Below are 13,217 nucleotides of genomic sequence, written 5' to 3'. Positions count from 1 at the left end.
AATTTGTTTTAGTCGCCTTGTTCCGTGTTGTTGCTGGCTCTTCTTTTTCTTTTCAGGTAACGTTTATCTGGTGAGAGTTATACGCAGTTCCGGACTGGTAGGCCAAAGGCCCACCAGTCAGGTCATTGACCACGGCAACGCATGTACGCAATGAAGGCGCGTCACTAGCACGCCGAAGGCACATTAGCATCCGTGGAGGGTCTGGGGCCCCCTCCCCTCAGGAAAATTTTAAAAATTGACCAGCGCAAACCCATTTTCCAAGCATTTCTGACCAAAGCTTCCTATCTTTCCTTTCTCCTGTTCTGTGTCCTGTCCTATCGTCATCGCCTTTCTTCTTTCTTTTCTTTCCTCTCCTCTCCTTTCTTTTTCTTATTTCATTTTTCTATCTCTTTTTTCTTTTTTCTTTATAAGCTTAGGCCCACTTTTTTTTAATGAGCTTAGACCCCCCTGTCACGGACAGGTGGACAGGTGGGCCCAGTCCGGCACTGGTTATACGCAAGAAAACCCTTAATGGAATGCATTAAACTTTGAATCGACGACGCTGTGAACTGTATTTTAACACTTTTAACTAACCATATGAAACTTACTGGACGAACAGTTTTTAATGTCATAAATAATCTACGGGTCCAGCTATGTTGTTTATACTACGGGCACTTCGCTTTTCCACATAACGCAAGCGAATTTTTTTTCCCATCGGGTGTTTTTTTTTCTATTCGCACTGATGGCGCCAAATATCATTCAGCTGGATCTCCTGTTTTAACATGTTTTGATTATGACAAAGGGTGAAGATGACCCGCCCTCTCATGACAGCGACTTTATAAGCGTGCTTTAAATCGATTTTTTAATATAGAAGGACAAGTCAGTGTGCAATCAACTGAATACGGAGACAACGAAGAAGATAGATTAACGACAGACTTGACCTATTCAAAATGCCTACGTATGCTAAATGGTATAAAACATTCGCCCAACAATACTTCTGGTTTTGAGTTACACGACACTGTCAGATTTGACTAGAGATCGCTGTACACGTAACAAGGCTACAGAGAGGTATTTCAAAGGTAGCACGATTTACCCAAATCCACCATTATTTCAACTGATATCACAATAATTTATATCGATAATTGATAATATACCGTTCTTTCTGTCAAATTGTCATTTTTAATTTAAAATCGTAGCGTTTTTGTGTCAGAATGTGATTTCCACGTAACTTGGAAGAACTACAAATTTAATGGTGGTCTGCATCCATTTGGGTATATACACGAGTTATGCCCCTTCCACACGATGACCAAACAAGCATCAATTGTTGGATTTTAACACAAGAAGACCGTGATTTTAAAGTAATTATGGCATATTTAGCTAAACGAATGATAGTATATTAAAAAACGATATACATAATTGTGATATATGTGGAAATAATGGTGGTTTTGGGTAAATTTGTGTATTACACGAGCTATTCCATTGGTTACGACTTCCAAACTTGCTTGGAAATCGCATTTTGAGGGGCATTTTGACACTACAAAGCTGCAATTTTAAATTATAAATGACAATTCCACACAAAGAACGGTATGTTATCAAATATCAATATAAATTATTGTTGTGCGAGTTGAAATAGTGGTGGATTTCGGTAGATTTGGGTGTTTTGGGTAAATCGTGCTACCCTATGGCTTGGTCACAGTCACAGGTTGGTTCAGAAAGTATTATACACGTAATTGTTTTTTGTTTTTTTAGAATTTTTAAATTCTAATTACTTTAGAAACAAAAATTATTCAGAACGACAAAGATTAAAAAAGAATTAGAACTACTATCTAAATTGGGCAGTAATCTAATATGCAATATCCTCAACTGTACAAAAATGTAACTTTTCCAAGAATTACTGGTCGCTCAATGATCTCAAACAGTACTCTCAGTCCCAGTTTAGAAGCAGAACAGTAACTCACATTTTGATTGACAACGTCAAGTAATCAATAAATACCGAATTCTATATTTTGGACATTACATTGCGTGGGGTGGGGGGGGGATGGCTGAATGGTTAGCGTGCGCGCACTGTATCATAAAGTCTGTCATTGAGTCGACTGGCGTGGTTTCGAATCCCCGGTTGTACGTGACAAGGAGTAGGGTCGCCTGTCCAACCCCATGGGTTTTCTCCGGGTCCTCCGGTTTCCTCCCACTGCTATAGACCCCTACGCGCAAGCGAATTATTGAAATAAAATTAAACCATAATGTTAGTCCCGAAATGACCTAGTTTGTGTCGAGTGGACGTTAAACCACATTTCTCTCTCACACACACATTGCGTGGGCCGTTTTAGTCATTTTGTTTAGACCAGGGCATTAAATTACAAATTCCACATCCAAATTGTACTAAATTTAAACATAGTCTTAGTTATAATGGACCAGTTTTATGGAATTCACTTCCAAATAATTTAAACTCATTACATGTTCTCTCAACTATTAAAAAATCACTGCATAATTATATCCAAAATGTCATATTACTATTCTGTATATTTAAATTTAAACCATTATCGGTTTCTGCATTTGATGTTATTTGGAATGTAAAGAATACATTTTCATTATTCAGTTTCCTTGTATGTATAATATATGTGTATGTTTGTTTTGTCTATTGTCATTTAAGGGCAGAATTGTAAACAGGCTGCAAAGCCTAATTTTTCACCCTTTTGAAAATAAAGAACTTATTATTATTATTATTATGTGCTGGGGGATGCAACAATTCGGTATGAAACATCTCTATCAAAATTAGGTTGGGGTGAAATGTCCCATTTTGAAACAGTTTTGGGGCGAAACGACTCTCGCGGCCATTTTTACTTTAAGGTACATGTATTGTAAACGGGTGTTTTCATTCTGAAATGATTTGTCAATTATTTACAAAACTGTCGCGGCTTGTGGTACCATACAATAATATTGATTTATGGTGTGTTTTTCAATGATTCATATGCATAAAAATAGCAATGTATAGGTCTATGTGTCGCGTATTTTTGAAATCAAAATTGTGTAAGTCACTAGGTTGCCTCACGTACACCGGGTAGGGCGCCGCAGCGGGTATGCTTAGACCTTGCCTAATTGTAATTGAATATGTCAGAAATTCAATAAATAACAATAATCAATCATTGTTTTGAAGAAAAAAGCAAGTAGTACTGTTGTGTTTTATTATAAATTTCAGTTAATCTTACATACAGATGCTAGTATTAGTAAACACTTTTGGCTCTATTTCAGTATCGCACCTCTACCAGTTCCCGGGGTCGTAGAGACTTGAAATTTTCAGGGGATGTTCAGGTGGGCTAGCAATGACCTCACACCAAACCATTAACATTAATAGTGATAATATTTAAAGTTGGAATTGACATTTTATTGCAGATGGGGAAATAACAGTAATGATAGAAAATGAAACAATAATAAGACAAATCAACAAAATACATATTAAAATATTAATTGGCAAAAAGGCATTATCAATACTATATAGACAAAAACGTACAGGCTTACAGTGATTACGTTTTTACCTGATAACACACATGGACAGTGGTGAGTGAAGTCTACAGTGTACAAACATCGCAGCAGACGACAGAAAACAACATCACACTATATACACATTTTAAACTGTTTAAAGGGACGGTTCTACAACCTGCAAAATAAAAAACTTGTTGAAACAACACATCATTTATACATTTAAACAACATATTAAAGTTTATTTTTCTTTTTGTCCTTAACAACGGTAAAGCCTTCGTCATCTTGCATGTGACGTTTATTGCGAGAGTCAAAATTCAATAAACCACAGCCGGGTTTCCACAGGGAGATTGGGGAAAAATTAGGACTACTCTCCCCTGTCGCACACATATCTTCCTCATTTCCATCCGTTTCTCCCTCATTGGTATTACATGTATGATCATCCATATCTGCACTGATATTACTCCTAATTTCGTCTACATCTACCTGTTTGTCGTCGTCCTTGCTGCTATGATCAACCTTATCTTCACCACCCTACTTTCCAACCTCCTTCGAAACATCTACAACTGGCATCTGATTTTCAGCAGGAATAGTGCTAGGACTTGGGGGCGATACTGCCTCAGCAAACGTCTTTTTGGGTGGACCCCAAACAGAATTAATACAATTCGCACTTACGTGACCAATGCAATTGCATTTTAAGCAAAGCGGTAGTCTACCTGGAGCTGTAACAAGCATTCGTAAGTTACTCTTACCAAGCCGAATCATGTGAGGAATAGGGGATTTTAAAAAATCAGAAACCACCAACGTCACTGCTCGCATACCTGTACCAATATATGCTCCCTCGTAGGATGAGCTCTCCTCATAAATACGAGTCACCTCACCAAATCTGCCAAATACCTTTCGTAGAAAATTTTCCTTAACATATCGGGGCACCCAGTGCACTCTAAGGTTCACCACCGACTTGGTTGCATCACAAAAATAATATCTTATACCATTAAATGTACCGCTACCAATGTCAATGAGGGTTTCAACCATTTTAGTAGATTTTAAAGTAACATACCATTCCTCTGACTTGTCTCTTTTACTTATGGCTTCCACAGCTCTGGATGAATCTAATGCAAAACACACCATCTTAAAAATCGTTGGCCTGTAAACCGTCACCTTCTTGTCTAAAGTAATTTTAACAATTCTGGAAACAACATCTTCATCAATATCACCGTCTTCAAAATCAAAATCAATCACATGATCAGACATAACGGGAATATACCCCGGCAGACTAACTGACCGCACTGCACTGTACTATACTCAGCTTAACTAAACTCAACTGGGAATTCTACTCACTAGCAATAACAACACCTCTTTGGCTACAATGTAATATCCAGCCAGCATTATGTACCTATATAAGAGACATTTATTTCTACTGACGATTTACAAATATTGCATGAAGAAATTCAAATCATAAGAACATAAACACGACTAATGCACAGTATCATATTGATTATAAAAGTACAATGTATATATTGGTTACACTATATATGTCGCAAAACAACAATGATTAGATAATAATAATTATTTACTAATTATATAAATCATTTAAGAGGTAGGAGTTATACATTGTTTAATTTAACAGTTATATAATTACCCTGGTTAGAAATGTACGAACACTTACGACACCTACGATATTTCTGAAATGTCGGGACTATGAAGTCGACGGACCAAACCAGTCCATGAACTATCAATGAAAATCCTCTAATCACCGGAAGAGGTCAAGAAAGGTATTCAAAATTTGACAAAATTCTGAAAAATGGGTGCCTGTGCGCCAAATGCGATGTATCAATTGGTTGTTTACCGAGTACTTAAAGTATTATGTCGTATGATAGCCACGTGAATTATCTACGAGATGGTGCTATAGCAACAAGATTTTATTGCCAACTAAGAAATTTATGGTACTTTGAAAAGTAAGGTTTTTTACGATTTCGATCACGTTTAAACCCATGTTTCTCGGAAAAGCCGCCAATGATTTTTTTCAAACGTGCTCAATCGAGATTCTACTGGGTAGTGTATTGTGTGAAACCCTTGTACAATTTTTCTAATTGTCATGGGTAGCCGAAAAAAAGAGATCGAAAATTGAAAACAGCGTATTTTTACGAGTTGGAGCAAGTTTAGGGGTCAATATCTGAGTTATGCTAGAGTGTGGGTTTTTTGGGGGATGGGAGGAGTGGTGGGTATAGTATTTTGTCATATATCTAGCGATCGTGTGACGCCTTGGCGACAGTGAAAGCCTTCAGGATTGCGTGCAATTCTAGTTCTTATTTTTTTATTGGGGGAAGCTAGATCTCAGCAACTATAAGAGATAGAGGTTTGAAATTTGATTTTCTGTCTGAAAAGTGGTGTGCAGCTACTGCTTAAAGCTATTTTGAAATTTGTGCGCATAGCGAAAATGAGTCAAATCTTTAGCGTGCACGAAAATTGATAATCGGCCATAACTCCGTTAATTCTCAATCGATTTTTAAGATATGTACATTTTCGGATAGCGGGAGACATTTCCTTCCGAGCGGATAGCAGTTCAAAACTGTGGAATTTAGAAACTCTGTCGCTCTCATTTTTTTGGCGAAAAATGGAAAATTTTCAAATTATTCTATAATTTTTATTTTTTTTGAATTTTGAAATTTCAGTTATATTTTTGGATAGCTGACATCAATCCGATTCCAACAATAGAAGTTTTGTTCTGAAATGTTAAATTTGATTTTTCACTTTTTTTCGCATTTTGGTCAAATCGTAGAGTTCTTATTTTTTTAAAACGGCTCCAACGATTTTTCTGAAACTTCAGGAATATGAAGTCGAAGGACCAAACCAGTCCATGAACTATAAATGAAAATCCTCTAATCACCGGAAGTAGTGAAGAAAGGTATCCAAACTTTGACAAAATTGTGAAAAATGGGTGCCTGTGCGGAAAATGCGATGTATCAATTGTGTTCTTGTCGTTTAGTTACAGTTTTATATCGTTTAATAGCCAGTTGAATTGTCTATCAGTCGGTACTTCAGCGACAACTTTCTATCAAAAAATAAAAAAGTTATGTGACTTTGAAAAGTAAGGTATTTTGCGATTTCGAGCAAATTTAGACGCATGTTTCTCGGAAACGCCCACCACGATTTTTTTAAAACTTTCTCAGTCGAGAGTCTAATGAGTAGTGTATCTTGTGAACACATTGTACAATTTCTCTAATTGTCATGGGTAGCCGGAAAAAGAGATCAAAATCGAAAACGTCGTATTTTTACGATTTGGGGCATTTTTAGAGGTCTATTTCTCGAAAAGTCAAAATAATATTTTTTGGTAACTTCTTCTACAGAGAGGCCTATCAGTAGTGTTATATATAAAACCATTGTACAACAGTTCCCAATTTCAGGAGTAGCAGAACAAAGGGATCGAAAATTGAACACGGCACCTTTCATTGTTAAGCGAAACATGTAGTAAGGGTGGATACAATCTGTACGTTTTGTCAACGTATAGAGCCTATTCAAGAGTGCTTTTATCAGTGATGATATTTGAACTGAAATTATTTCAACTATGAGTGTTTTCTTCTATCCAAAATATGAGTTTAGTGACCCTGTAACAGAAATAGTTGATTGCTGTGTGTAATAATTAGACTTTGAATTAATATTGTTGCTTCTTTGTCAAAATTATCTTATACCGGTAATCATCTGGACAGAAATCGACGGCTCGAGCTGTTTATAACAAAGTCCAATTTGATAAGCGATTGTAGTACTATCGTACTGTAGTATTGAATATTGCACCTATGATAAAAGGCATGACGTTGTTTGAGAATGGATTCTAACTGTAATTATTATTACATTTTTATTAGTGACGTCAAATCTTCAACGTCCACGAAACTAGAAAATTGGCGATATTTCATTGAATATTCAACCAATTTTTGAACCAGTTACATATTTGAGTAGCTGACATGAACGCGATTCCGAAGTCCCGTGTACACATTGGTGTGACCGTAAAAGATCCCTTGGCGGTTAGAATTCTATATAAAAGAAGACTAGCGCCGCTGTACGTGCATGTTTAGGGGTCTTTTTCTCAAAAAGGCAATCTAATATTTTTTGGGGAACTCCTTCTTTAGAGAGACTAATTGATATATATGTGTATGCAAAGAAAGAGAGAGAGAGAGAGAGAGATGGGGTTTAACGTCCACTCGACACAAACTAGGTCATTTCGGTACTAACATATGGTTTGGTTTTTTTTCCTTTATTAATTCGCGTCGGACTCTTTAGTAGTGTGGGTAAACCGAAGCAACGGAGAAAACCCACGAGGTTGGACAGGCGACCCTAACTCCTTGTCACGTACAACTGGGTAATCAAAAACCCGCCAGTTGACTCAATGGCAGACCGTATGATACAGTGCAGTCCCAAAGGATAGCCTACAGTGCAAATTCCAGCCAGCATAATGTATCTATATAAGAGACATTTATTCCTACTGGCGATGTACAGATATTGCATGAAGAAATTCAAATCATAAGAACATAAACATGACTAATACACAGTATCATATTAATTATAAAAGTACAATGTATATATTGGTTACACTATATATGTCACAAAACAACAATCATTAGATAATAATAATTATTTACTAATTATTTAAATCATTTTAAGAAGTAGGAGTTATCCGTTGTTTAATTTAACAGTTATATAATTACCCTGGTTAGAAAGGTACGAACACCTACGACACCTACGTTATTTCTGAAACGTCGGGACTATGAAGTCGACGGACCAAACCAGTCCATGAACTATAAATGAAAATCCTCTAATCACCGGAAGTGGTCAAGAAAGGTATTCAAAATTTGACAAAATTCTGAAAAATGGGTGCCTGTGCGCCAAATGCGATGTATCAGTTGGTTGTTTACCGAGTACTTAAAGTATTATGTCGTATGATAACCACGTGAATTATCTACGAGAAGGTGCAATAGCAACAAGATTTTATTGCCAACTAAAAAATTTATGGGACATTGAAAAGTAAGGTTATTTACGATTTCTATCCAATTAAAACCCATGTTTCTCGGAAAAGCCGCCAATGATTTTTTTCAAACTTGCTCAATCGAGATTCTACTGTGTAGTGTATTATGTGTAATATCTGAGTTATGCTAGAGTGTGGGTGTTTTGGGCGGTGGGGGAGTGTGATGGGAATAGTCTTTTGTCATATATCTGGCGATCGTGTGACGCCTTGGCGGCAGTGAAAGCCTTCAGCATTGCGCGCAATTCTAGTTTGGCTTTCACCTTCGGTGAAAGGCTATTGTTATTACTAAGATTAATATTATTATTAGGCTTTCAGACTTTCGTCTGAAAGACTATTGTTTTTACTAAAATTATTAAGCTTTCATATTACATATGAAAGCTTATTGTTTCTGTTAAGATTATTATTGTTATTTTTTTTGTGTGTTTTGTCCACAAATCGGATTTCTCAGAATCTAACCATAGGATCGTTCTGAAACTTTTACCTATCCCCCCAAAAATGGGTGGTGGCTGTTGATTAAGTATATTTTCAAAACGTTTTACGAATCCGAAATCACCGAATTTTACGAAGGAATGCATTTGACCTACAATGCTGTAACTTTGTGACTATTTGACCTATTTTACTAATTCTTTTTTCTTTGAGTATCTTGAAACATTTACTTCAAATCTGCAATTTCGGATTTTGGCATTTCGAAAATTCGTCGCTGTCATTTCGAACCGGAAGTTATTACCAATTTGACAACTTCTTTAATAGTTGTGCGATTTTCGTGAAATTTAGAATGTTAGTAGATCTTGCCAATGCGACTTCAATGATGTCCTTGGAAATTTTCTAAATTATCTCCCCTTGGTGAAATTAAGGATCAAAGTTTTCAAAAAAATCGTCGAAATATAGGTCAGAATGACCTAAAAAAAAAATTCGATACTAGACAAGTAATTACTGATTCGTACACAAAATATGGAGTTTGTCGATCGAACCGGAAGTGCCACCATCTTTAAACGTGAAAAATCAAAAAGGCTTTTTTGCTATTTTACTTACAGACTCGGGCGTCATATTTTCGGAATCCTAGAAGGAATGTCTAAAAATCTATCGGATCAGAATTTTAATTTCGGTCACGTGATGGTCACCATTTTGAATTGAAAATGAAAAATAGAAGCAATTTGAAGGGCCGGGACTTTGGAACACAAGAACTCTCCTTCTAATTAAGCTAGAATGTTCAAACTTGGTGTAGGCGTTCACTAGGTCAATGTCATGATTGAGTTCAAAGATGAGCATTTTTTGCCTAGGGTAAGCAGAGATAAGCAAGCTGATTTGTTGATTCTTTAGGGCACGATGACATTGGTTATAATGAATGGAGGGCGATGAAACTCTTGTCAATCGAGAGGCTAATAGCTGGCCTGTTGTGTGAAATCATTGTATCATTTTTTGAAAATGTCCGGGGTAGCCGAAAAAAGGAGATCGAAATCCAAAAAGTCGTATTTTTACGATTTGGGGCATTTTTAGAGGTCGTGTAAAGTAAAATAAAGCATGCATATACATATATTATTGATATTAAATATATCATATAAAAAACTAAACAATGAATCAGCTGTCATTGACAGATTTTATATTATAAGCATGGTCAGTGGAAGGTCAGCGTATTGTCTAACTTGAACTCACTGACTCCGTAACATTATTGTGGGTGTGGTATAAGCTGAATTTGATGAGATGCACATATCTCGTATGACTATTTGGTACTTACAGTGTTAGACTTTGTCGTAACGTAAATCAAATTTACGCTGTATTATTCATTACCAAGGATTTAGAAAGGAACGAGAACAATTATTTACAAAATCTCGCTGGGATAAATTCCGTGAATGTGCCCATGAATGGCTAAAACTTGATGGGCGAGCGAAATGGATAGCTGAACAGGCGACTTCGGGTGATATAATCAAACAAGGAATTTATCGACGCGCCAAAAGATACTGGATTTCACCCAACATGCTACAGGCCTTTTACAGACAAATTCCGAATTGGGTCTGCCCGTAATCGTATAGATAAAGAAAAATTAAAATCCCCGGCTACAATCCAACCAGGGAATAGCGGGAGTGTAGACGATCTGGGACCTAGCTCTCCAAACAAATTACGCTCCTGAAGCAAAAAGAAAGAGTAAATCGGTGCTGCCTGTTGTGTGTATTATATGTAAAAAACGTGACAGATTTGTCACTGTTGGAGAAAATAGGAAGAAGGATGTATTAACACAGACTCAGACCCAAACAGGCTCAGGTAGGCCTAATGTTAATATTATGTTACTTACTAAATTTATAATTATTACTAATAAATATTAAATATATTCATCCTACAGTTTTTAATTATTGTGTTGTTGTTTTTGTTGTAAATGGAATCAGAAGTGCTACTGCAATCACTGTAAAATTGTTATGAAGCTAGCCATTAAAGCCCTTTACCCCATTTGTTGATTTGGCACAGTCATTGGTTAAAGTGTTGCACATTTGCTTGCACAAGGGATGAAACATAGAGAAGTTAACTTGTTTTTTATTTTCTTGGCCCACTTGTAGGTGCCTTGCTAAGACGATCTGTCTCTAGACCATTTCCGCTCACACAAAGGATCTGAACTAAACCGCATGCCAGAGTTGACCAGCCAGGTACATGTACATGTAGGCCTCAAAGTGACATTCCCTCCCCCACCCTTGAGCACAAACAACATTCAACGCTATATGGTGTATAATTTGTTTGCAAATTTGTTTGTAGGCCAACTGTTGAAAGCTGCTGAATTGAAAGAGGATGAAGATATTTTAAGGCATATCAGAGGGCAAGATTGTGTGGCCATTGAGGTCAGATATCACCAAAAATGTTATAGGCAATATACATGTACTGAATTTCTTAGACAGTTATCAGAAAGGTAAATATTTGTGATGTTTTTTTTATTTGTATTCTCCGCCTTCTTGCCACTGGTATTATTCAAATAAAACTGAACCATGGGTGAGTCCTGAAATTACTATGTTTTTGTCCAGTGGACGTTAAACCGCAATTCTCCTCTCTATCTCTCCTTGTACTGCTAATGCCTTCCTGTCTTCATTAGCTGGTTTCTGCATGAAAATAAGATGTTAACCCCTGTTTAAGTGTCTTTTTCCTCTGTTGTACGAAATTAATGAGAGTAAACCAAGCTCCAGAATTTTGTTTTAATTGTGTACATGTATATGTTTATTTATATTTTTCAGCAAAGATGACTAGCCCTCCGTCGAATATTAAACCACATACAATATATTCTGTGAAGATGTCATAAGAGAAAGAATCATAAATGGCCAGCAAAGTTGTCTTGTACAGAGAGAGAGAGAGAGAGAGAAATGGGGTTTAACGTCCACTCAACACAAACTAGGTCATTTTGGGACTAACATACGGTTTCAATTTTATTTCAATAATTCGCTTGCGCGTATGGGTCTTTAGCAGTGAGAGGAAACCGGAGTGCCCGGAGGAAACCCACGAGGTTGAGAAGACGCCTCTATCTCCATGCCACATACGCTCACACCTGGGATCAAAGCCACAGCCACAAGCCAGAGGTGACCGACCAGCTAGAGGTCGAAGCGCGGCACTCTAGGCCATCCCAACCCCCCTTTCTTGTACAGACCTGTGCATGTGTAGTCAATGTGAAAATGAAAAAAAAACTGTTAAAGAGACCGAATTTGATGTTAATACATTTAGTGACAGTGATGATGATAATGAAGATTAACTTTGATGACATTTGATGTGCAGAGTAACTGTTTAATTTTGATTTTCAATGATTGTTTCACTTTAATAAATAATTTCACAACTGTTCATCCTGTTTTCTAACCTTTCCCTTCATTCCAGCCCAGATACACAATTATTTTTTTAAACTTATATCTACATGTATGTTTGTAATTTGACCATTAATCATATCCGAAATAGTAGTTCACAGCTACATTACAGTTGTAAAAATACTGTAGTGGCTAATTGAAAGGGAACATGTATGTGGGTTTAGAATGTTTATCTTAGTGGAAAAAAAAATCATGTGGTTCAATGCTTATAAAGTGCTACTGATCTCCATTATTTCAAAAGCATATCACTCAACTACTGTCAAACATATCCCCTGGCTAGAATATGCTACAAATCGACTCTAGCATGTTCCATACAAGCGATAATTTCTGAGCAAACATCCAACAACCAACCCTAACAGGCCCTTGAGATCCAACAAACAAAATAATTATTGGGCTTGTTTGCCCACACCTGGTCTTATGATTCATACAAGACCTGATAGTCTATCAATTACAGGCATTTGACAGAAAGGGAGATAATTCTTTTTTACCGTTAATGGATTTCCACAATTCTTTATTCACCCATGACATTTGTGTTTTGAGCATTTTTATTTACATCAAAATCTGTCCAATAAACTGTTCATTGCCAAGGATGAAGGCATGAGGTGTTTTACCAACTATTTAATTTTATGTCAACTTCAGAATTGTTAGTACACAAATAGCATTTATTTGACAATTTTGACGAATTTCATCTGGCCCTAAATCAATAAATTGCAAACATTTTGCTTGGAACTCCCAGATTTTGTCTTCCTGGCATCATAAGCTTTCCAAAAATGTATAGTTTTTCTTTTATGGAAGACCGTGTAGCGGAGTTGTGTTTCTAAGCTAGCTAGAAATTTTGGCTGCAGGCCTACACCTCCCAAGCTAAATTTCCCTCATGTCATCCTGTATAGCAAAGGCATATGCCTGTCTTAATT

The 13,217-nt window shown here is 36.6% G+C and overlaps 1 long non-coding RNA gene across 1 annotated transcript; it reads left to right on the top strand.

Moving 5' to 3' along the window:
* Nucleotides 1-10,162: 10,162 nt before the first annotated feature.
* On the top strand, nt 10,163-12,342 carry LOC126820276 (uncharacterized). Its single transcript, XR_007679897.2, has 3 exons — nt 10,163-10,735; nt 11,219-11,369; nt 11,689-12,342. It is a non-coding gene; the product is annotated as an uncharacterized LOC126820276 (long non-coding RNA).
* Nucleotides 12,343-13,217: the final 875 nt, after the last annotated feature.

This window comes from Patella vulgata, chromosome 5 (assembly GCF_932274485.2).
Source record: "Patella vulgata chromosome 5, xgPatVulg1.2, whole genome shotgun sequence".
Classification (NCBI taxonomy): domain Eukaryota; kingdom Metazoa; phylum Mollusca; class Gastropoda; family Patellidae; genus Patella; species Patella vulgata.
This window is presented reverse-complemented; position numbering and strand designations above follow the sequence as displayed.